Here is a 25,890-nt window from a genome sequence, read left to right on the forward strand (position 1 = left end):
TGCACCTATTTTCTATGTTTCTAGTCCATCAGGCCCTGGAGATTTATCGGCCTTCAATCCCATCAATTTCCCCAACACAATTTCCCGACTAATAAAGATTTCCCTCAGTTCCTCCTCCTTACTAGACCCTCTGACCCCTTTTATATCCGGAAGGTTGTTGGTGTCCTCCTTAGTGAATACCGAACCAAAGTACTTGTTCAATTGGTCTGCCATTTCTTTGTTCCCCGTTATGACTTCCCCTGATTCTGACTGCAGGGGACCTATGTTTGTCTTTACTAACCTTTTTCTCTTTACATACCTATAGAAACTTTTGCAATCCGCCTTAATGTTCCCTGCAAGCTTCTTCTCGTACTCCATTTTCCCTGCTCTAATCAAACCCTTTGTCCTCCTCTGCTGAGTTCTAAATTTCTCCCAGTCCCCGGGTTCGCTGCTATTTCTGGCCAATTTGTATGCCACTTCCTTGGCTTTAATATTATCCCTGATTTCCCTTGATAGCCACGGTTGAGCCCCCTTCCCTTTTTTATTTTTACGCCAGACAGGAATGTACAATTGTTGTAGTTCATCCATGCGGTCTCTAAATGTCTGCCATTGCCCATCCACAGTCAACCCCTTAAGTATCATTTGCCAATCTATCCTAGCCAATTCACGCCTCATACCTTCAAAGTTACCCTTCTTTAAGTTCTGGACCATGGTCTCTGAATTAACTGTTTCATTCTCCATCCTAATGCAGAATTCCACCATATTATGGTCACTCTTCCCCAAGGGGCCTCGCACAATAAAATCTGCCTGTAGGACCTCATCCCTCTTTCTGTCTATGTCATTGGCGCCGTTATGGACCACGACCTCTAGCTGTTCACCCTCTTTCCCCAGAATGCCCTGCATCCGCTCTGTGACATCCTTGACCCTGGCACCAGGGAGGCAACATACCATCCAAGAGTCACGTCTGCGGCCGCAGAAACACCTGTCTGTTCTCCTAACTATTGAATCCCCTACCACTATTGCTCTTCCACTCTTCTTCCTCCCCGCCCATGCAGCTGATCCACCTGTGGTGCCATGGATGCGGCTCTGGCTGCAATCCCCAGAGGAACCATCGCCCTCACCAGTATCCAGAATTGAAAACCGGTTAGCGAGCGAGATGCACTCAGGGGACTCCTGCCCTACTTGCCTGGTACTCCTCGTCTGTCTGGCAGTCACCCATTTCCTCTCTGCCTGCACACTCTTACGCTGCGGGGTGACCACCTCCTGAAACATACTACCCACGAAGTTCTCAGCCTCACGGATGCACTGCAATTACGCCAGCCGCCGCTCAAGCTCCAAAACCCAGACCTTGAGCTGCTCTAGCTGGCGACACTTCCCACACATGTGGTCATCCAGGCCACGAGAAGCGTCCAGGACTTCACACATGACACAGGATGTGCATTCCATGGGACTGAGCTACCCTGCCATGCCTCTATTTATTAGATTATTAACTAAAGTATACCTCTCTGCCTTAACTTGAGAGAAGAAAAGACAACAGTGATACTCACCAACCAAGCATCTACCTGCTGTCCTGTGACATTCCTGCTTGTTTTTTGGGGGGGAAATACCCGATGGAAGGTACGCCGCCTCTGCCTCCGATTAGGTCCACGCTGTTCCTCCGCTCTCTCCTTTATGTCCTGCTGCTGCCTCCAATCACCCCTCCCCCACACTCCCGCCATTAGTCGCCTGACATGTCCATCCTCAAGATGCACCACCTTCCCATGACCAATCGGAAAGCGAGCAGACTTATTACCCGATTGGATGATTCTTGACTGTCAGTCAAACGCCCACACCCCTCCCGCCTATGTCCAGTATTTATATAACAAGTAAACAAAAACGTTCAGAGAAATCTTTGAAATACCACAATTATTTTATTGCCCCTATGATTTTTCTCTTGGGTGTCCTGGAGAATAGTCTTTCATTCCTGGTAATTCTGGAGCAATCCAGGAGAGTTGGCAACCCGAGCTCTGTACAAATAGAGCTTGGGAAGTTTCCATCCAGCTCCTGGTAGTCATGGTCCCACAGCACAAAACGGCCCCTAATATGGCATCTATCAGCAGTCTCCGTCATGGAGGCCACAGGATGGTTTTAAAGGCTTTGAATATTGTAGGAGGAAGAGCTGAGGATGGTAAGGAGTTCCAGAGTAAGGACCTGTAAGAGGGGTAAATGGTGTGATGAACTGATGTCAACATGGTGAGGCTGTATAGAGGAGGAAGATTGTGTCAGAGATAGTAACTAGATTTTAGGGGGCAAAAGGCAGGAATACTAACCATAGCAATATCAGGGGAGAGGGATGGCGAATGGAGGTGAGAGGGATTATTTTTTTTCTTGTGAATAACTAGGATTAACAAAGAATTATCGGCAGTGATCAGCCTTATAAGTATCTGTTTGCATTATTTCTGTTAGGAAGTCAGGGTAAATCAATGTGTTTTTTGGTAACTAAGAGGAACAGGAATTTGATAATCTGACCTTTCAGGGAATGTTTTTCTGCTTTTCCAGTAACTGTAATTAAATAAACAAACCTGAAGGAGCTATTTCAGTGATGGGAACATTTTCTCATTTCTCCAGCCTGTGAAGGCCTGATCTGTCCACCTAACACATTTTTATTAAAAACCTTTCCTTTTCCGCAGCTCATCGGCTTAAAGCAATGAGTAGCTGAGCCATTGCAGACCAGGCCAGTCCCAGGCTTGAGCCCTGATGTGTGCGAACCCAACTGGATAGCAACCAGGGTACTATTGTTAGTCCCTATTAAAACCATTAACTCTCTCTCACCCTGGCCACTCCCCTTGGTACAGTCCTCATCTTCGCTCCCTCCAAGTCCAAGGGGCGCAGAATTGAACAGATGTGGCAGACAACTGGTTTAGCCATTCACCGCTAGATCTGGCTCGACCACATAAAGCATTATCGGGTCCGACTCTTGTCTGCAAGAATTGGTCACTATTCCAGCATCATTCTGGAATTCAAAGATAACCCACGGCTACTATTCTCTACTGTTAACATCTTCTTAAACTACTCTCCCCTGTTTCCACCACACTCACCTCCAAAACAATGTGTGAGGAACTCATGGACTTCTTTGTCTCAAAGATTGAGACCATCCGATCAGCTGCCTCTGCGAGGTCCCTTCCTTCCCCTAGTCCACTGGGCCAAACTTCCTCTGAGGCTCCCCCCTGCCCGAGCCCTGAACTCACATCTTTCTCTAGTTTCTCTCTGATCTCCGGTCTTGACTTCTCCAAGCTCATCCTTTCCATGAGACCCAATTCCTGATCCCTTGACCCTATTCCCACTAAACTGCTGACCACCCAACTTCCTTTTTTTCATGTTAGCCGACATTCTTAACGGTTCGCTCTCTTTAGGTACTGTCCTCCTCTTCATCAAAACTGTGGTCATCACCCCTCTCCTTAAAAAAACCAACCCTCAACCCCACTTTGCTTGCTAGCTACTGCCCCATCTCCAACCTCCCTTTCCTCCCCAAAGTCCTTGAACGTGTTGTCGCATCCCAAATCCGTGACCATCTTTCCCGGAAATCCATGTTTGAATCCCTTCAATCTGGTTTCTGTCCCTGCCACAGTACCAAAACGGCTCTCATCAAAGTCACAAATGACACCCTTTGTGAGTGTGACAAAGGTAAACTAAAGTTCTTATAACACTGTTGTAAAGCGCCTTGGGACGTTTTATTTCGTTAAAGGCGGTACATAAATAAAAGTTGTTGTTGTTCTGCAATTGGCTTCAGCACCTCTATTCCAGATCGATTCCGGGTGATGGGTGTAATGTATTTGCTTCATGGGTTCTTGCTTGAGAATTCATAACAACACATTGCTATTAAGAACTAGTTGGTTTATTAACAAAGGTTCAGCAATCACACGACACATTACCAGTTCATCCACCAGGCTCACAACTGCATACCTCATCGTGGATGATCTAGACCCAACTGACTGGGGTTTTATTGAGTCTTGTCAACATCACATGACTGGCTAAGCCACTCACAATGCAACAGCTCTACAAACCTGTGAGCATACTCAGAGGTGCATATAGAACAATGGGAAAATCAGCCATGGTTCCTGTTCCTGATTACTGTCCAGCAACGCCTACATAGGAACATAGGAATTCCTAAACAGAAAAAAGACCAAGGTCCATCTAGTTTGCCTTAACCATCCTGGCAGCGTGGAGGCCCCTAACTGCGTGAGAATACCAGCGGCAGGTCGGGATCATAAAAGAAGCAGCATGGAGGTCTCGGGGAGCAGCGTAGGGGCGCACTACTCCAGGGAGCAGCGCGAGCTGGTGCAGGAGGGTGACAGCAGTGAAGAGTGACGTCATCAAGGTCCAGGTCAGTGATTGGAGCGTGGGCAGGTACAGCAGGAGCGGCGAGATTGGGGCGAAGGAGCGGCGAGAGACTGTAGAGGGACATGATCGGGGCCCAGGGGAGGCGTGAGTTCGGGGCCAGGGGCTCTGGGGCAGCACGGGCCAGCCCACACTGCGATATGTGTGTGCACTAGGTCCATGCAGCAGAGCTGGTCTCCAGTCGTCTTGAGTAATCCTTGCCACTGGACTAAGACCTAGCTCTGTCAAGCCCGTGTGGTGGCTGGTGTGCAACGGTCACCCCACGTTAAAAAAATCCACACACAGACATCTTCCACCCTTCAGGATGTAGTTGGGGTCCTTCATTGAAACACCTATGAACTCATCCTTTTTGGCGTGGAAGCAAGTCATCCTCGTTTCGAGGGACCGCCTATGAGCTGCCTGATACAATGATAATCGAGTTGTTGATTAATCATAGCAATCAATCTCTATCAATGAGTTGACAACTGACAACAGACATCAGGCGAGGAAATCCCCAGTGGTGGAGTCCAAAGTCATCTATTGCTCCTAACAAGTTAAAACTCCCGCAGTGACTGGATGATACCAGTGATAATAAACTATTGTTATGCGGAGAGACTTGAGATACTGAGTCTGTATCCACTGGAGCAGAGAAGGTTAAGAGGTGATTTAATAAGAGTTTGAAAAACAAATTCTGACAGGTCTTGTTAGAGTGAATAAGGAAAGACGCTGCCTCTGGTTAGGTCATCGATTTAAAATTGTCACTAAGAGAGTGAGGATGGAGGTTAGGAGAAATGTCTTTAGGCAGAAGGATGTGAGAGCTGGGATTGCATGCCTGTGATGTTCTGGTACACACTGGCTGTGGCCCAGGTTCTCCCTGTGACAGCACGTACTGGGACAATTACCCCCCACCCACCAACACAGCTTTATTAGAGGGCCTTCAGTGCTGCTGTGCATGCTGGGATAGTACCACCACCATAACTCTACAGCAGGAAGAACCTTACACTCCGTGACTGGTTGGACTGAAAAGGAAGGAAAACCAGAGGAAAAGATAGAGGTAGTGAAGGCATGGCTGTCCCTGTGTCAGATGAAGCTTGACACTTTTAGCCATTATTTTTGTTTTTTTACTGAATCTCACTGCTGTCAGAGCAATCTAAGGTGGGATTTGTGCTCAGTGTCATTCAAGCTACCGCTTAGGGTTGAATAGGGTTGAAGATTTATTAAAGATAACTCTGAAAAGATTGGTGGCTCAGCTTCTTCCATCTGCGTATTTGCCAGAAGCATAGAAGTTTACAGCAGAATTGGCCCTTTGTGTCAGTGCTGGGTCTTTACTAGTGCGATCCAAAACCAATCCCACTGTCCTGCTCTCTCCACTTAGCCTCCTCCGGTTCAAATATTTATTCCTTAAAAGATGCAATGGTCTCTGCCTCAACCACTCCCTGTGGGCACGCAATCCCAGCTCCACAAACTCCACCTAAAGAAATGTCATTCAATCTCTCCCCTCACTCTCTCAGTGATCATTTTAAACTGATGACCCAACCAGAGCTGTCTTTCCCTATTCACCTTTTCAAAACCCTTCACAATTAAAAAAAAATACTCTATTAAATCTTCTCTTTGGTACATAGGAATTGCTAGACTAAAAAGACCATGGTCTATCTAGTTTGCCTTCTACCATCCTCGTAGTCGCATGATACAACGATAATGGAGTTGTTGACCAATCACAGCAACAATCTCTATCAATGAGTCTACAACAGACCCAGACATGAGGTGAGGAAAACCCCCAGAGGTGGAGAGCTTTGGGAATCATAGGTCCAAGGTCACCTGTTCCTCCCAAGCCCACTACACTTACCACACGTCACATCTCAAATTACTCATATACTGTATTCCAAATTATTATTTTCTGAAAGAAATCTATGCAATTTGCATTTGAATGAATCAATACTAACTGCTTCCACCGTCTCCCTGGCGAGCCTGTTTAATAGATTGACCATTCGCTCACTGAAATAATGCTTCCTTAACATCTGCTCCAGCGCACATCGACCCAGTATCTCAAGTCTCTCCGCATAACAATTGTTTCTGATCCCTGGCATCACCCAGTGACGGCGGGAGTTTTAACATGTTATTGAGGGTCACATTGACAAGTAGCATGTTGCTCAGGGCTCACTCCCAGCAATGCTGCAACATGTTGTACTGCTGAGTAGGTCTTTGGCCATTGGAAAACTTCATGAGGCCAAAATAATGGCATAGTAACCTTTCGAAATGAGGACCCGACTTCATCACCTAATTATTAAATGTGCTAACCACTTGTAAGCCCATGAGTGGTGAGATCCAGCTCCATTATTGAATCATACAGCACACAAGGAGGCCAATTGCCCCATCATGCCTGTGCTGGCTGATAGGTAGAGCTATCCTATCAGTCCCACTCCCCTGCTCTTTCTCCCTATCTATTAAAATCCTTCATAATTTTGAGCACCTCTTTTAAATCTCCCCTTAACCTTCTATATTCCAAGGAGAACAACCCCAACATCCCCGGTCTCTCCACATAACTGAAGTCCCTCAACCCTGGTACCATTCCAATAAACCTCCTCGGCACCTTTTCCAAGGCCTTGACATCCTCCCCAAAGTGTGGTGCCCAGAATTGGACACAATCCTCCAGCTGAGGCCTAACCAGCGATTTTTAACAGTTTAGCATAACTTCCTTGCTTTTCTACTCTCTACAGCAGAGAAAATGCACCTGGATATAAAACAATCACCAGGGGAGCTGCTGGCCACTGCAAAGACCCACTTAAAGGAGTTTATCACTAAAAGGGTTAGAGTACTTTCAATTTGAATTGCTGGCCCCAGGTACACTGGAAGGGGAGACATGAATAAGGTTTGCTGCCTTGTTTCTGGGAGTGGAAAGCAGCTCTTGAAAATAAATTTCCTCATAATTTTCTCCTCTCCTCCCCTTGAAGGTGCTGACTCACATTGGTTCCACAGGTACTGGAAAGTGATTGGGGTGAAAATTAGGTTGAAGACTTCTTAGGGCGCTAATGGTGGCGGAACGGTAAATTTTGCGCCATAAAATGGTTTGCGACCGCAGCCAAAAAATTTGGTTGCTGCGCCCTGAGAGTGGAGCGGAGTGGTAAGGGAGGAAGTCCACATCTCTCTTAGGGCGCTAAGCCGGGTGAGCAACTGAAAATCCCAAGCTAAAGAGCCGGTTTCGGAGCACCCTAAGAGAGGCCTGCCTGGAAAAAAAAATCAGAACAAAAAACATTCCCGATAAATTATTCCCCCCAAATACAGGTGAGTCACAAAAATAACTCCGAGAAATATTAATTTAACTTACCTTTTCCAATCATTCCTTCCCGTAGCGCCCAGGAACAGCTCTGCATCATCATCATCACCATAGGCAGTCCCTCGGAATCGAGGAAGACTTGCTTCCACTCTGAAGTGAGTTCTTTGGTGGCTGAACAGTCCAATACGAGAGCCACAGTCTCTGTCACAGGTGGGACAGACGTTGAGGGAAGGGGTGGGTGGGACTGGTTTGCCGCATGCTCCTTCCGCTGCCTACGCTTGATTTCTGCGTGCTCTCGGCGATGAGACTCGAGGTGCTCTGCGCCCTCCTGGATGCACTTTCTCCACTTAGGGCTGTCTTTGGCCAGGGACTCCCAGGTATCAGTGGTAATGTCGCACTTTATCAGGGAAGCTTTGAGGGTATCCTTGTAGCGTTTCCGCTGCCCACCTTTGGCTCGTTTGCCGTGAAGGAGTTCCGCATAGAGCACTTGCTTTGGGAGTCTCGTGTCTGGCATGCGAACTATGTAGTCTGCCCAGCGAAGCTGATAGAGTGTGGTCAGTGCTTCAATGCTGGGGATGTTAGCCTGGGCGAGGATGTTGGTGCACCTGTCCTCCCAGGGGATTTGCAGGATCTTGCGCATACATCGTTGGTGATATATCTCCAGCGACTTGAGGTGTCTTCTGTACATTGTCCATGCCTCTGAGCCATACAGGAGGGCGGGTATTACTACAACCCTGTAGACCATGAGCTTGGTGGTAGATTTGAGGGCCTGGTCTTCGAACACTCTTTTCCTCAGGCAGCCGAAAGCTGCACTGGTGCACTGGAAGCGGTGTTGAATCTCCGCATCAATGTCTGCTTTTATTGACAAGAGGCTCCCAAGGTATGGGAAATGGTCCACGTTGTTGAGGGCCGAGGGCCGTGGATCTTGATGATTGGGGGTCAGTGCTGTGCAGCGAGGACAGGTTGGTGGAGGACCTTTGTCTTACGGATGTTTAGCGTAAGACCCATGCTTTCACACCTGCTTTCAAAGTGCTGTCACCATGGGGCACTACAGGTGCCGCTACAACCTAATATCGAAATGCTGTCGAAACTGGGGGCATTGCACACCAGGTCGGGTCGACGTTCCCGAGCGGAACTGGTCAACATCACCGGCACCAGCACACTGAATGTGCCGAGTGGCACGAATACCAGCGCTCGCGGCTCCGACCCTTTCCAGGGGTGCTAAGCGACTGAATTTCAACCCCACAGTGTGCTGATGTCACATTACAGAGGCATCGCACCTTTAAGTAGCCCACTGTTACTCACCGGCCGGAGTCACCTGGGTAAATTGGAACAACTGCAAGAAATCATGAATTGGAGGAAATAACTTGAGACCCAAGATGTCTCTTCAGACTGGTGTTAGAATTGGAAAGTTCATTCCATGGTACAATAGCTAAAGCTACTTGAACAGCGTAAACATAAATAACTGATAACAGGCAGCTCCAAACATCGGAAGGTGAGAATGGCCTGTCTGACTCCAACCTTGGGAGGATGTGAAGGGGAGGGTTTCAGCCAAGAGTTGAGACAAAGAACCCGACATATCATCGGTTAAACGGTCCTGTCAATATCCTACACCAGGCCCACCCCTAAAAAGAGAATAAGAGAAAGACCCAGAAGGTGATTCAGGGCAGACGGTGAAGATAAGAACTGTTCGTACCACCAACAGTCTGTTCGATTGGGACTAATAACAGCTATTTGTCACGGTCATATGTCTACTATGTCTATCCTGATTGTGTGTTGTGTTTGACTATATTTGAACTATCGCTCCCTTAATAAATTGCCTTATAACTCCCAAGGCCCTTTGGGTATCTGTGAGTGACCTGTGATCCTGAATCTGACACAACTCACATCGAGAATAGAATCATACCCAAACCAGAGCCAATTTACAGACCTCCAGGCCCATAAAATGCAAACTGGGACAGAGTGGTGAGTAAGTAATACAAGTGCAAGTGGAGTGTGTGGAGCTTCGTGGAGCAGATTGCCTGGGCTTATGTGGTCACAGATAGCCCACAGACCTCAGTTTGGACATTCCAGGCCCAGTGCGTAAAGGATCTGTCCAGTCAGCCATACAGACCATAATGTTCCAGGGTTGTTGGTTGGTCTGCATCGTGTCAATGGACCACATGTGCCCGTGAGCTGTGGAGTGGGGAGTGGGGGGGGGGGGGGAGGGGGAGGGGGGAATGGAATCAAGTCAGCTTTCCCACTTCTGATTCTACCTGAGAAACCCCAGCTGGAGAAGACATTTATGTGAATGTCGGGTAGGACAGGGATTGGCTGAAACGACATGCATGAGATTCTGAGGGGGCTGGATGGGGTAGATGCAGAGAGGATGTTTCCCCTTGTGGGGGAATCTAGAACTAGGGGGCATAGTCTCAGAATAAGGGGTCACCCATTTAAAACGAAGATGAGGAGGAATTTCTTCTCTCAGAATCTCTCATGAATCTTTGGAATTCACTACCGCAGAGAGCTGTGGAGGCTGGGTCATTGAATATATTTAAGGTGGAGATAGACCGATTTTTGAATGAAAGGGGAGTCAAGGGTTATGGGGAACAGGCAGGAAAGTGGAGTTGAGGCCAAGATCAGATCAGCCATGACCTTATTGCATGGCGGAGCAGGCTCGAGGGGCCAAATGGCCTAACCCTGCTCCTATTTCTTATGTTCTTATGAACAAATGGTCTGCAAACATTCCGTGGCTGGGCCCATTTAGGCAAAGTCCTATAAAGGGCCTGGTACGTGTGAAACTGGTTAATAATAACCATCACTGCAGGGAGTGGGGGGGCGGGCGCGTAGAGACAGAGAGAAGATGTGAGAAAAAGGTCAAAACCTTGTCAATGCTGGAAATGCTCAAGCCTACTCTTTCTTGATCCAACATACCTCCCTCCCTTGCCCCACAACACATGTACTCTCAAAATCTTGGCTGAGGCCTGGGGCCTGCTTAACACCACTTGATGGGAGCAAGGCAGCACCATCTGCAATCACCACAGCATCTTCCGGCACTGCGAGTCATTCTGAACCAGCAACGGTGCCCGGAATAGACAGAATAATGGTCTGGTTTTGTCTTATTCTGATAGGCAAATGGCATTCCAGTGTGGCATGGAAATAGAAAATAAAATGTAGCAATGATGGTTTATGAAAAATTAATGGCATAAATCACTTGCTGAGCTGTGTTGCTGATGAGCTCACCTTCATTCCTCAGCAACATTACATTTCTTTGGCTTTGCAATAATGAGAATTCACATTGTAAATAAATTTCCCAAGATATTCTGAAGTAAAAAATTATGACGTGTACATGAATTGCCATTAGGAGTACCTCAGAGTCCGATCCTTCTCGGGGAGTACATCCAGTGAATAACTGAACCATGTAGACTAGAAAGGTCCCAAATTGAATCCCTGATCTCTGGTAAGTGAACTGATTTCCTCCAAGGTGGCAATAAGGCCAATAGAGTTGGCTTCATTGCCCCCGGATCAGGGAGGGAGAAATCAGACAGGACCCCTGCTCCTGGAAGTGCGTGGGTAAAATAAGGCTGGACTATGATGGCCTCCAAGGTCAAACAGCCTGTCAAGGTTCAGGCATAAACAATGGCCATTTGGATGAGATACTGGTGGGTAATTGTGTAATGTATGCACCTGTGAGTATGCTCACATTACTATTAGTTGCTGTGAGTATGCTCACAGGTTTGTAGAGCTATTGTACTGTGAGTGGCTTAGCCAGTCACGTGATGTGTACAACACAATAAAATCCCAGTCAGTTGTAGTTCGGGGGATCCACGATGAGGCAGGTGGTTGTGAGCCTGGTGGATGAACTGGTCAGGTGTAGTGTGATTGTTAAACCTTTGCTAATAAACCAACTAGTTCTTAATAGCAATGTGTTGTTATGAATCCTTAAGCAAAGAACCCATGAAACAAATACATTACCAATTGTTAAGAGTTAGTAACCAAATGGAAGTGTGTTAGCAACATCGTAACGCAGTGGCATGTAGTCCTCTGCTCACCGTTGCGAATGAATTTGTAAAAAATGGTGCAAAAGATTTTACAAGTGTGGTAGAAATTACCATCAGAGGAAATTCTCCCATTATGTTTACAGTATTGCTAACACATGCTGACCAGAAGTACAGGTGTGTTGCAATGAATTCGATTCATCAAAATGCAGTTGGCAATTTGAAATCTAGAATTGTACCCATTTCATTACAAGGCATGTGGAGCTGAACTAGATGTAGGTATATAAACAATCAGTTCAAGCTATTCCTACTTCAACATATTTCTTCAGTGCTAATGGGCCCAAATTTGGCCAGTACAGATTTCTGGCGCACTCACCAGAGGTGCGCCGCTTTTGTAGAACTCCAAGGGCGCCAAAAATCTTCGGGCCAAGTTTGGCCGTTCCCCAGCCTCTCCTCCATGGTGGCGTAGCGTGGCAACTGGATTTGGGGGCAGAACCAGGTCCCGGCGGTGAAAACAGTGCCGGGACCTCTGGACATGCGTGCTAGGGTATGCACAGTAGCTCCTAGCCTCCAAAATCTGAGTGTGTGTGTGATGCAGGCTGTGTGGGAGGGGCCAACGCTCGCCATCCCTATCCCAGGCCGACTGGCCTGCCGCACAGGCCAGCCGCTGCCTTTCCGTGCTGAGGGCTACAAGAGACAGGTTGGTGAGGGGAAAAAGTTTTATTGGGGGGAGGGAAGAGGGGGGAGGGAAGAGTTTGGGGGGAGGCGGGGGGAAGAGTTGGGGGGGGGGTGGAAAGGGTTTGGGGGGAGGAGGAAGAGTTTTGATCCGGTGGAGGCGGGGCGGGGCAGCCTTGCACTTTGCTAAAGTGCTTGGGGCTGATCATCGCGGATCGCGGCTGCCGTCGGCAACGAGGGGCATCATTTTCATGCAGAGCCTGCAGCATTGATCCTTCCCTTTAAGGGAGGGAAGGTTCCCTTGTACTGCTACCATCCCTCTTGCTTGCTTTAGCGCTCCAAGGGAACTGGGAGCAGAAAGACACAAAGCCACAGCAACCCAGATATGACAAATAGTGGACAGAGGAAAGCCCAAACAACCAAAAAGATTAAACAAGAGTAGAAGGTATCCTCAACCCGACTGGAGTCTGTACTGGACCACTGGAGAACGGCTACACCACTGCTGGCTGCGAGGCTCCCGCACCTAGCCCTGGCCGAAGGGCATTGCCGGTGCGTGCTCCAGTCGGGAAGGTAAGACTTTTTACTAATTATTACTTGATTTATTTTACATTTTCTATTATTTACGAAATGTTATGGTTTATATGATTCTTTATTGGTTAAAGTGATGTGTTTAATGCTTTCCACCCCCTGTCTCTGGCTACCTGCGCTGAACTCTTAATTCACCGCAGGGTTTTTCAGAACGTACAAAAGTGGACACTTACTCTGGCCTAAGTTAGTTTGGAGTAAGTTTTAACTGTCTAAACTTGCATAAATGGCTAAAACAGGGGTAAGTGGTTGGTAACGCCCCCTTTTGAAAAAAAACCTGAACTAAAAAAAAACCTAACTCAATTACACTGGAGCAACTTAAATGTGGAGAATTGAGATTTTTAAGTTACTCCAAAAAATCTAGTTGCTCCAAAAAAAAACAGAACAACTCAAGGGGAAATTTGGGCCCATTAATAACTTGTCAGTGAAGCAATTTTTTCCTCACACCTTGTGCCTTGAGACACGTTCTACATTAAGGACTCGATATCAACTGAGCAATCAAATCCCTTACGTTTCTCCCAAAGTGGCCACACACCAGCCAAGACCAATCAAATTGCTCAAATCATTTCTTCTGTTCTTCACAGTTTTCATTCCACATTTTGCCCCACACTGCGGTGACTGTACGCAGCTCGTCACATAACATAAACACATCAGAAAAATAACCAAACGTACCCATAAAATTAGTTAATTAGAAATGCCTGCAAGAAGATCCCCTTCTAAGGGCCTGTCTTTCTATCTAGATCCTGGGCCTTGAGTTGCAAATTTCACCTGAGCGTGGGCCTGGATCTGGAATTTCCAGCTGCTGCTGACAAATTTATGCATGGTGTGTGAGTGAGGGTGGAGCGGGTCATTCTGAGTTTGCAGCCTGATCCTGTGGCACTACAACGCCCAGAATACACCAGGATAATCCATCTCATTGGACTGGAGAGTTCGAGCTCCTTAAGAAATTCTCTTTGCATGAGAGGAAGATGCATAATACGAACAATGACGGACAGGAAATGACCCTCAGGTCCATCCAGCCTGTGCCATACAAATACTGATTCGGCCCCAGCTGGTGTATTCGATTTTCGGAAGGATGTCAAGCCCTTAGAGAGGGTGTGGTGGAGATTTATTGGAATGGTATCAGGGACTTCAGTTCTGTAGCGAGACTGGAGTTTTGGTAAGAGTAAATAAGGAGAAACAGTTTCCAGTGGCAGATAAGATTGATAACCAGAGGACAGAGATTTAAGATAATTGGCAAAAGAATCAGAGGCGACATGAGGGAAAAAAAGTTACGATCTGGAATGCGCTGCCTGAGAGGGTGGTAGAAGCAGATGCAATAAGAAGTTTCAAAAGGGAATTGGATAACTACGTGAAGGGGAAACATTTTCGGGCTATGGAGAAAGAGCAGGGGAGTGGGACTGTTCAGATAGCTCTTTCAAAGAGCCGGCACAGGCACGATGGGCCGAATGGCCTCCTTTTGGCTGCATGATGCTATGCATCATGTAAATAACTGAGAAATGGGATACGGTTTTGAGGAGGGAAGAATAAAGAAAGTACCTGAACCTTAAACAAATGCTGCATATGCAGCATGGACATAGGAAGTACTTGCATCTTGTGGTAGGTACACAGTATTCCCAATATTATATGTGTGAAAGAAAGATTTGCATTTTTATAGCGCCTTTCACAACCACTGGGCGTCTCAAAGCGTTTTACAGCCAATGAAGTAGTTCTGGAGTGTAGTCACTGTTGTAATGTGGGAGATGCGGCAGCCAATTTGCGCACAGCAAGTTCCCACAAACAGCAATGTGATAATGACCAGATAATCCAGCCCTTGTGGTTTGAATGGATCACCCACACTCACTGCCTGGACACGCACATAATGAAGAATGATTGTCTGAAGGGCACTGCAGAGGGCGGCAGGGATGAAGCAGCACCTTCAGATAAGTGAAGGAGATGGCCGAAAAATAAAATCTATTTCTTTAAATAACAAAAGCACATTCTTTAGGAATAGGCAAACAATTCAGCGATGGGAAATGACTGCAGAAGTGAGGAAAGTGCAAAAACGTTTGACGACGACGATACCAGAACTGAGATAGTACGGCTATCATGAAAGGCTGAACAGGCTGGGACTTTCTTGTCTAGAAAAGAGAAGGCGGAGGAGTGATCTGATAGAGGTTTTTTAAATTATGAAGTGATTCGATAAGGTCGACGTAGAAGATGTTTCCACTTGCGGACAAAACCAGAACTAGGAGACATTAATGTAAAATAAAAATAGAAAATGCTGGAAATACTCAGCAGGTCAGACAGCATCTGTGGATGATGTGTGGATATAAATATAAGATGGTCAGTAATAAATCTAACAAGGAATTGTGGGGAAATTTCTTCACCCAGAGTCATATGAATGTGGAACTTGCTACCACAAGGAGTAGTTGAAGCGAATAGCATAGATGTTTTAAGGGCAAGCTGGATAAGTACAGAGGGAGAAAGGAATAGAAAGATACAAAAGTAAAATACTGCAGATGCTGGAATCTGCAATAAAAACAGAAAATGCTGGAAATCTCAGCGGATAGACAGCATCGTTGGAGAGAAAAACAGAGTAAGCGTTTCAGGTCGATGAAATGGCAAATGTTCAAAAAGAACATTCTTGAGGAGCACTGAAAGGGGGAGGGGAAGAAAGAACAAAAGGGAAGGTCTGCGATAGGGTGGAAGGCAGGAGAGATTAGAGAGACAAAAGGGATGATGGGCCGAATTGAAATGGCAATGGCAGAAGTTAGAAAAAGCTTAGTCAAGATAGGGTGTGAATGGCGGAATAATGACCAGCTGCCATTGGAAACAAGGAGGAAAAAAAAAGGAATAGAAGGATCTGTTGATAGGGTGAGATGATATAGGGAGAGAGGAGAGTCATGTGGACCATAAATGCTAGGAATAGACCTGTTGAGCCCAATGGGCTATTTCTGTGCTGCAAATTCTATGTAAGACAACTGCTAGTTAATACACAGCCAATCTTTGCACTGACAAAAGGCACCAGTCATTATGGGATGTTGTCCATCCATCACCTGTGCTCAGCACAACATTCTCAGTGAGCCACAGGCTCCGGGTTGTCACAGCCTAGTTTAATGCACAGTGCACAGAGTTAAAGCTGGCAGTTCACTCACAGCTGGAACTACTTTAGACACATCTGAGTGCGTGCATAATTTGTGTCCATCTCCGAAGAGAGAATCCGCACTGCGTTCCAAGTAAAATTTAGAATTAATGTAAAATCCTTTTATTTTTGATGGTGATTGCTGATCATAGGACAGTTCGGGGGGGGGGGGGGGCCTGGAACATCGTGGGCGAAGGTACACCAAGAGGATACGGGGCCCAGAAGAGCCGAGGACCCAGGGGCAGCACGGGCCAGCCCACACTGCGATATGTGTGCGCACTAGGTCCGTGCAGCAGAGCACATCTCCAGTCATCCTGGTTCAACCCTTCACTGGATAAAGGCCTAGGTCTGTCAAGCCTGTGTGGTGGCTGATATGCAATGGCCACCACACGTTAAAAAAATTCACGCACAGGCATCTTCCACCCCCTCAATTGGAGTTCAAGACTGGAACATCAGGTCCTTCATTGAAACATCTTTGAACTATTGTGGAAGCAAGTCACCCTCGTTTGAGGGACCGCCTATGATGATGATGATGATGAATACACAGCATTGCAGCTGGGTGCTGTGACTCACGAGCCTGAATGCCACTGTAATGTAAAAGTCAGCCATGAACTGGCCTAAAGAATTCTGATGACTAGTTCCTGACCCTGGGAGTCTCTCAGAAGACGGTTATGATCTTGCTAGTAATAATGAACAGAGCACATCTTCACAAACACATTGAATCTGTCGCTGCACACAGGGGCCAGGGGAATTCTTACCAGTATGTTTTGTAAACTTACCTGAAAATGTTTTTGAGAGGGCAGGAAAGGTCAATGCTGTAAATATTAACGATACATTTCCTATCTTGTACTCAGCATTGTGATTGTCAGAACAATTTTCCAGTGACTGATTAAGACCAATTCTGTTTAGTTACAGGGGATTCCAGTATTTTTAGCAGGGTTTTTGGAGAGTGCTTTATAGGATCATGGTTAGGGTCCAGCACAGTCAATAAGTTATTTTCTGTTTTTATTTTGCAATGAGTGTGGTGTCTTGTGGGTTGTATTTCATGGTTGAGTCTGTTTACCTGTAAAATCCTCAGGCTGATAGCCTTGGGGGACTCGATAATGTTGCATTCAGCACCCAATGGCAAGGCCACGTAATTCCTGGTCAAGTACAAGACAAGCGGGATGTAATCAGGGCTCCAAGTACACTGCATCGCCCAGTCCCTGAGCAAATCCAATCGTGTATGGAAGTACATTAAATCCCCATGGGGCAGTTTTTTGTGTCCAAGACAGCACCTGCTGGAAGTGGTACAGGACCTCCCTGTGTTGGATCTAAATTAAGATTCTCAGAACATAAGAATTGCTACATGCAAAAAGGCCGAGGTCCATCTAGTTCACCTTCTACCATTCTGTAGTCACATGATACAACGATAATGGAGTTGTTGACTAATCATCATCATTATCATCAGAGGCAGTCCTTCGGAATCGAGGAAGACTTGCTTCCACTCTAAAAATGAGTTCTTAGGTGGCTGAACAGTCCAATACGAGAACCACAGTCCCTGTCACAGGTGGGACAGACAGTGGTTGAAGGGAAGTGGTTGACCAATCACAGCAACAATCTCTATCAATGAGTCTACAACAGACATGAGGTGAGGAAAACCCCCAGTGGTGGAGAGCTATGGGAACCATGGGGCTAGATTTCCCTCTTCATTTTCAATGGTTTTCTTGACGGTACAGATGATTTTTGGTGAAAAACCGCCCGGCGAAAGTTTGCTCTTTATTTTTTTTTAAAAAAGAGTTCCGTCCACATTTTGAAAAGCCCACCGGCTAGCAAACCGCCCGAGTGCATCTGCGTGCACCGCCGAGTAAACCGCCAGGATCTAAGTTTTGCCTTAACGGGGACCCATACGCACCGCCGAGGAAACTGCCCACATACCCTGCAAGGAAAGGTAAGTTATAGAGGTTTTTATAATTATTTTTAAAATTCTAAAACGGCGATTACATTTAAAAAAGTGTCTTGAGATTGTTTTATAACTTTTTATTTTTTGTTTAAGTGAAAAAATATTTTTTGAGTTTTCCCCCCTCCCTAGGCCCATCCGCAGCCTCGGACTAAATTTTAAAAAAAATTTGAAGAACCTCCCGTTCTTGGCTACTTTCGGCTGTAACCACCAAGAAACCGCCGAGAATCTTGGTGTAAGAACCATTTTCTCGCTGGGCGGTTTTAATTACCTAATTAGTAGAAACTTTCGCCGGCATTAACTGATGAAGCTTAGCGGTATTTTCTGGGTGGCAATCGAGCGGTGAGGGCCTTGGGGAAAGTCTACCCCCATAGGTCAAAAGTCACCTGTTCCTCCCGAGCCTGCTACACTTACCACAATGTCATACCTAAAATTACTCACATACTGTCTCTCAAATCAGCTATTGTTCACAAATTGGAAAAATTTTACTGGTTATATTTACAGTTTCAATGAATCCTTTGTACAGGTTAGGGAGGTTATGAAGAAGAGAGAATTGTCAGAAGGAAGTTGCATTTATATAGCGCCTTTCATGATCTCAGGATGTCTCAAATAGCTATACAGCCAATTAAGTATTTTTGTAGCATAGTCACTGTTGTATTGTAGGAAATTCAGCAGCTAATTTGTGCACAGCAAACTCCCACAAACAGAAATATGATAGTGACCAGAAAAACTGTGTCTTTAGTGATGTCAGTTGAGGGATCAATATTGGCCAGGACAGCAGGACAGGCATCTGCCCGTTTTCAAGTAGTGCCATGAGATCTTTTATGTCCAACTGAGAGGACATACGGGGCCTCGGTTTAACATCTCATCCAAATGACGGCACCTCCGACAGTGCAGCACTCCATCAGCACCGCATTGGAGTATCAGCTTGGATTATATACTCAAGTCTCTGGATTGGGGTCCCGGTGTGTGACTTGAACCCCCAATAATTGTGACTCCCGCCCGCTGGCACTGAAACAATTTCTGCAGGCTTTGGGCAGGAGTCAGTGTCGGGAAGTTAGTTACTCCCAGGTCTCACGCTCTGTGGGTGGTGGGGTGGTGGGGGGGGGGCTCACCATCTGAGTCAGCCCCCAATTCCCGCCCCGAGTTAAAATCAGGCCTGCCCTCTTGTTATGCATTAATGAGAATGCTACTAACTGAGGCTTGCCAGGACACAGAAGGAGACAAGAGCATAAATACAAAAGGAAATAAGGTTTTGGAGGTACAAAAAGCAATCAAAATGGAATATCACCCTTTATCTCAAGGGGCTGAAAGGCAAAGGGAAGAAGCAATGCTACAGTTATATAGAGGCTTGGTCAGACCCCATCTGGAGTACAGCTTAAATCCTCTCATTTAGATTAAGGAGTGATTTAATTGAAGTGTTTAAAGTGATTAAAGGGTTTCAATAAGGTAGATACAGAGAAGTATTTCCTCTGGTGGGAGAATCTAGAATGAAAGGACATAATCTTAAAATTAGAGCTCGGTCATTAAGGAGGAAAATCAAGAAGCACTTTTTCACACAATGGGAAATCTGGAAAACTCTCCCCCAAAAGGCTGTGGAAGCTGGGGAACAATTGGAGCTTTCAGGACTGAGATCAACAGATTCTTGTTGGGTAAGGGTTTTGTAATGTATTTGCTTCAAGGATTCTTTGCTTAAGAATTCATAACAACACATTGCCATTAAGAACTAGTTGGTTTATTAGCAAAAGGTTTACCAAACACACTACACATTACCAGTTCATCCATCAGGCTCACAACCACCTGCCTCATCGTGGATCCCCTGAACCCAACTGGCTGGGGTTTTATTGAGTCTTGTGAACATCACGTGACTGGCTAAGCCACTCCCAACTCAACAGCTCTACCACTCTTTTGGGGGGGGGAACAAAATAAACATTAGATCGAGCGCCCCCCGATCTGGGGGACACTCCAGACACTTTTAACTGCCCTCTTTTTTTTTTATTTTTTGGGGTTTTTTTGTTTCTTTGTGTGTTTTTTTTGTGATTTTATTTGGGGCATTAAAATCATATAATTTACAAGTGCCCCCTATAAAAGGGGAGGGGGACACTAAAACTCGACCAATCTGTGAGCATATGCACAGGTGCATACATTAGGGTGGAGTGTAGAATATTTCAGTATAAGGGGTGTCGCAGTTGTGTGAGGCGGACTGGTTGGGCTGGTTGCTCTTTGCCTTTCCGTCATTGTTCATAGGTTTATATGTAACCTTCAGGGCTGCTGACTGAGGGCCGAAATGGCCTCCTGCTGCGCTGTAAATTTCTATGTTTCTATTACAGGTATCAAGGCACATGGAGCAAAGGGGGTTGAGCTACAGATCCAGCCGCGATGTAACTGAACGGGAAAGCAGGCTCGGGGCTGTGTGGCCTCCTGCTCCTGTTTCCTTTAAAGTTAGAAAATCCAAATTAAAAAAACAAAAATCTTTCAGGGTAAAGCTTACTCAAGAAAATATGATTTACAGTGAAAACTGTTCAAAGAGCCTGAGGCATTTTGATATGAAATGTATATATTCCTGTCAAATTGTGGGATAATCATCCAGGAATACAAAGACCTACCCAACATCCATCTGCTGTGACAGGCACTCGGTTATCGGCTGATGTGAAGCACGGTGCAGACAGATTGCTCTGTAAGTGTCAGCCTGAACCTAGCTCTATGTGTCTCAAGCACTGATTGATGAGCCAGACTGGTTAATCTCCGGAAAAATACATTCACAAAAAATGGAGGAGCAGAGAAACAAACTGTGGCAAACTCTCATCTGGTGTTAATGCACTGGGGGTGGGTTGGACTAGTGAAGATTTTAATGTATTTTTTTTCCTCTTATTATTATTATTTCCAACGTTTCTTTATAATCTTTTTGCCGCAAGGCAATCTAACTGCACAAGCCAGCAGATGCTGGAGACAGGGATGAGTCAATTAGTTTCCTTTTGGAAAAGTCTGATTGTGTTACGTTACATTGTTGTTTCGGTTCCTAATTGCTTGCGTTGGATGAGGAAGGACGAGCCACTATATTTATTGCAATAGAATTCAACTTTTCAGTTCAGGCAACATTCAGCAACATAGCCACATGTTTACAACCTTCACATTGGAGACTGTCACACTTCAGTCTGCTTCATGCCGGTTGCTCAGTTCCAATACTGAGACAGGTATTTATTGGTGTTAAAGGCATATTTATAAGTTCTCATACTCAAATGAATATGCCGCTAGTCATGAACGAAGGATGAACTACAGCTCCCCTGAGGAATCTGTCAACTTCCTCTTTCCTGAGTGCCTTAAAAAATTCTTCATTCAATTCCACCAAAGGCTCCCATTATAAGCATGCCATGGAACCTTGGTGTAATGTACTATTCCCGTAAACACTGTCTAATATATAGACTCTATAATATGCTCATTTACACACCAGCACACCTTCCATTGCCTTGCTCAAAGGCTGTGGGGTTTTATAAGAGAAACACTGTACAGCGTAAAACAGAATGTAGGTGTCTGTTCCTTTAATGCTAGGTTCAATTGCTCTGTATTTTTGAGACGCATTGTGGGTTCATGTAAAGGTCAAGTTGCAAATAATGATCTCAGTTTTGTTTGATGGACAGGTCAATTCATTTGCAGATACTGTTGAATTGGTATGTTCTTGGAGCGAGAGAAACACAGCATTACAACAACTACCTTTAACGTAGGAGCTTCAAAGGAGCGTAATCAGACAAAATTTGACACTATACACACATTAGGACAAGTGTCCAAAAGCTTGGCCAATGAGGTGGGTCTTAGGGAGCAGCTTAAAGGAGGAGGGAGTGGTAGAGAGGCGAAGAGGTTTGGGGAGGGAGTTCCAGAATTCCACAACCCTTTGTGTGAAAAAATGCTTCCTGATTGTCTGCCTATATGGCCTGGCTCTAATTTTAAGATAGTCCCTTGTTTTTGATTGCCTCGTCAAAGGCAATAGTTTTCCCATACCTACTCCATTGAATCCTCGTCAAAGGCAATAGTTTTCCCATACCTACTCCATTGAATCCTCGTCAAAGGCAATAGTTTCCCCATACCTACCCTATTGAATCCTCGTCAAAGGCAATAGTTTCCCGATACCTACTCTATTGAATCCTTTTAACATTTTAAACACCTCGATCAGATTACCTTCTATACTCAAGGGAATACAAGCCAAGTTTATGCAGCCTGCCCTCATAACTTAACCCTCGAAGCCCTGGTATCATTTTGTTCAATCTGCGCAGCACCCCTCCAAGGCCTATATATCCTTCCTGATGTCGCGGAGCCCAAAACTGAGCATAGTGCTCCAGATGGGAAAAAGCTGCTTCCCTCAGTGGGGGAATCAACACACACGTTTTCAAGTATCTGAATGTCTGGATGCCCTGCTACATATTTTAAGGATGGAGCACTGAACACGTGGACTGAAATGGAGAACACCAAGCTGAAAGCACAAAGGTGGAGTTTGATATTAAAACTATGCAATGTGTTGTCTCTGTAAATACAGGCTTCCCCATGGCCCTACATGCCCCACGCCTGCTGGCCTCAGGGTAGTTGGATTTGGGCAGCAACACAGGCTGGCATAGCACTCAGAGCCAACTCTCCAGGATTGCCCTGGAGTCTCCAGGAATTAAATATTAATCGCTAGGACACTGCTGCGAGCAACCCGGGAGAAACATCATAGGGGCATAAAAAAATCATCCGATTCAGTATGTTCGCTTTCCAATTAGCCACGGGAAGGCGAAGCGCCACGAGACTGGATATGTCAGACAATCAATGGCGGGAGCATGGTTAGAGGCAGGAGGTCATGTGATGAAAGCGCCCTGGAATATGCCCAACCAGGCCCCTCAGGTCCCTAATCCCCTGTTTTACTTTTATTTCAATTGTTACTTTGGCTTTTACTTTACAAAAAAAAGGAGTCGTCAATCATCAAAATTTGTATTTCACTTAGTGCGGGCAAATATTCATAAAAACATAGGTTTGCTAGGTAAACACAATTGTGGGTGAGTAATAATACAAGGAGTGAATTTTTATAAAGTTAATGAGGTCCACAAGGTGTTGAAAACTTATCTCGGTTTGTTCAGCAAAGGCACCACAATTCAATCTATCGAGCATTTCTGCACTCACTACACTACTAAACGTGGGCCCCAGGAGGTCTTTCAACAGACGAATTTCCCATCGTCTCCATGAATATCTCGCAACTCCCTTTTTTAATTAAAGATCAGAAGTGAGCTTTTTCAGCTTGGGATTCACAGCGGACTATATTTTGTGTGAAGAAGGTGTTTTGTGGCACCATTAACAGAGAACCCACACCAGCAGTGAATGCCTTTCATCTTATTCCTTAAGTGGCCATAAAATTGCCACACAAAATTTATGTTTTTAATTCGTATATTCCTTTTAAACAAACTATGCAGTTCTACCAATTCAGCATCTCTCTGGCACTCTCTTACTTGGGCTGGCAATATAAAAACAGTTTCTACAAGTCTACCACATAACCTTATTGGAAGAAGAACAGGGGAGTTCTCCCCGGTGCCCTGGCCAATATTTATCCCTCAACCAACATAACAAAAACAGATTATTTGATCATTATCACATTGCTGTTTGTGGGAGCTTGCTGTGCGCCATTGGCTGCCGCGTTTCCTACATTACAACAGTGACTACACTCCAAAAGTATTTAATTGGCTATAAAGCATTTGGGATGTCCTGAGGTTGTCAATGTTGTGACATAAATGCAAGTCTTTTTTTCAATCCTCTTTCAGAGCAATGCTTGACCATGAATACCTTTGCGCTGTTCTACGTTCTCCTGACTATTGTGCTCAGTGCTTCACACGTTCCACTGTCCACTGTCTCCAGCATGCCCTCAACCTTTATTCTCAATCTATACCCGAGCTGTCCTTAGTCTCACATCATCCATCATTTCATTCTGTATTCCCAACAACAAAATTGTTTTTTTTCTTTAAAATATTAAGAGCTGAATGCCCAAGCACCTTTTGGATGTTGTCCCATCCCCGATTTCCCCCCCCCCCCCCCAATCCCTTCACTTGCTTCTGACCCCCATCTCTCTGAACCTTGCCGAACTGTCATCTTTCTCAATTTGATCCCGAATGCTCCGCCCTCACCCTAAGCTCTGGAACTCCCTGCCTAAACCTCTCCGCATCTCTTCACTCCTTTAAGACACTCCTTAAAACCTATCTCTTTGACCAAGCTTTTGGTCACCTGCCCTAATTTCTCCTCATGTGGCTCGGTGTCAAATTTTGTTTGATTACGCTCCTGTGAAGCGCCTTGGGACGTTTTACTTTGTTAAAGATGCTGCATAAATACAAGTTATAGTTTCCTCACAGAGACTATTTAAAAATACCGTTATTGGGAGTCAATATTTAAAAACATTATCCCAAAGGCAAACATAAAGAAAGCAATCACAGAGATTTTGCCTGGCGCATCTGTTTGCATTACAGATACCCCTAAAATTGGCTATATTTCCAACCACACGTAGTTTAATTACACCCACTTATTATTATAAATCTAGTTGCAAAGCTCCTTACCACTAAGGGCGCGTCTATTGATGGTCACTTTCCTGCCCATGCTGCTAGTCAGCAAGTATCGACCTCATTCAGAGAAATTATCACTGCAAGCGCAGAAGGTGCTGAATGACAGGATACTGAAACCAAACTCCTCCTTTACAACTACAACAGCAAGCTGGGCTGCAGGACTGTGGGGAAAGAACGGGACGAATTGGATCACTCTTTCAGAGAGACGACATGGGCACGATGGGCTGAATGGCCTCCTTCTGTGCTGTATGATAGGGCCCGAAATTCATCATATTACCGCCCATTTACCACCCAGAAATGCAAATTTCATCAAAAAAAAATTATTTACTGTCCAGATACCGCCCACAATACTGCGGGTGGCAAATTCATCAGCCATTTACCACCGGCGATATTCGATACTGCCCGCCCATTGTTTAAGGCCCAACTACTGCCCAAAATGGTAATTTCATCATTAAGATCCATTTACCGCTGGACCTAAATACCGCCCTGAAAAAGCAGCTCTTACCCATTCTTAAGCGAACGTTATGGACGTCATTTTGGAAGCGGGAGCATTTGATGAAAGGCTGCTGAAGATTAGTCTCTAGCGTCCTCAGAAACTGGAATTTCTTTTTCTGTTTTGTTTTCTTCATCCAGTTTAAAGTTTATCATTCAAGGCCCTTTCACTCAAATCGATGATTAAACAACTCCCTCCACATCCCCCACTCCCCCGTCACTATGTTGAATTTACAAAATGATTCCACACGGATCATTTTCACTTTGTTATTTTTACTCTGTTGCTGCAGTCATTGTGCTGACTGTTGGACTCTTGTTCTTCACCCCAATGTTGAACGTGGAAAACTGGCATGAATCTAAATCGTTGGAAGTCCTCAGACTAGGGACCGTTAGCTATAAAAAAATCGCGGGAAAAACCTCAGAAAAAAAATTGTGCATGCGCAGAAGTCCGTTCTTTTCGCGATCGAGAAAAAAGTCGATCTCGATCGGCTACAATGCCCGCCACTGACCACTACATACCGTCCTAAAAAAAGTCACCAAATTAGCGGTCGTCGATCTTAGCAGTATGTGGGCGGTAAAAAACCTCGTACCGCCGGAATACCACCGAGAAACGGGCGGTGGTGGGACTTCAGCAATTTCGGCCCTATGATTCAGTGATCTTGTCACTAAATGTTTTTGCAGGGTCGGTACCAGCAAGACAAGCAGGTGATAACCCACAAGTAAAAGGCTCGCATTCATATTGCACCTTATCACATTCACAATAATGCCACAGAATGTCTCGTATGAATTGAGCCATCTTGAAGTGGGTCCATGAGGAAAATGTAGTCGTCGTTTTACACAGAGCAAGATCCCACAGACAGCAACGAATGAATGACTAGGTAAGCAGTTTTGATGGAGTTAACTGAGGAAGGAAAGTTGAT

General features: G+C 45.5%; 1 protein-coding gene across 3 annotated transcripts in view; it reads right to left on the minus strand.

Annotated features, from left to right (window-relative positions):
• The window catches only part of large1 (LARGE xylosyl- and glucuronyltransferase 1), a 781,831-nt gene that overhangs the window by 461,961 nt on the left and 293,980 nt on the right, over positions 1-25,890 (minus strand). The window lies entirely within an intron of this gene.

The sequence above is a fragment of the Pristiophorus japonicus genome, chromosome 15, assembly GCF_044704955.1.
Source record: "Pristiophorus japonicus isolate sPriJap1 chromosome 15, sPriJap1.hap1, whole genome shotgun sequence".
NCBI lineage: Eukaryota > Metazoa > Chordata > Chondrichthyes > Pristiophoridae > Pristiophorus > Pristiophorus japonicus.